This window comes from Poecilia reticulata, linkage group LG14 (assembly GCF_000633615.1).
Source record: "Poecilia reticulata strain Guanapo linkage group LG14, Guppy_female_1.0+MT, whole genome shotgun sequence".
NCBI classification, from domain to species: Eukaryota; Metazoa; Chordata; class Actinopteri; order Cyprinodontiformes; family Poeciliidae; genus Poecilia; species Poecilia reticulata.
In genome coordinates this window covers 26,446,409-26,447,032 of record NC_024344.1, presented here as the reverse complement: position 1 = coordinate 26,447,032, position 624 = coordinate 26,446,409, and positions in this window count along the sequence as shown.

The following is a 624-nucleotide window of genomic DNA, read 5'->3' as shown; positions in this document are numbered from 1 at the left end:
ACAACAGCTCGTTATCAATGTTGCAGCATCTGAAGAGAAAACAGCCGCTACATGCATCCAACTCGTCCACAGTTGCCAACAAGTATCGTTTATGTTCTCTTTGCTAACTACGTTAACCTATATGTGTGATATAGGTTAATCAATAACGAGGAAAACACCACCTTGATCTTAAGCCAGAGMAGTGGAATATTATTGAGTAGGTARCAGAGGTGGGGACTCGAGTTACATGACTTGGGACTCGAGTCATTAAATTCAAGACTTGAGACTTGACTTGAAAAAATGCTCAAAGACTCGGACTTGACTTTCACACCATTGACTTGGGACTTGACTTGGAAGCTGTTTGCTTGAAAAGACTTGGTATTTTACTCATAGTCTTAAAATTTAAAACACATTTATAAAGTGGCCGCATTAATTAATTTCACTCATTCCGTATAAACGGGCGCAGACCGTTTTTCCACACTCGTATGTATGTGTGCGTAGCTGCAGCACAACCAATCAAATTAACAGGATTTAAAAACAACGGGGGAAAAAAGGAGAGACGAAAAAACGCTCAAAGCAGATATGCTCCTGTGAGTAATTTCTTTTGGGTACATCAATCATGAAATATCCAACTAAAAACGGAGT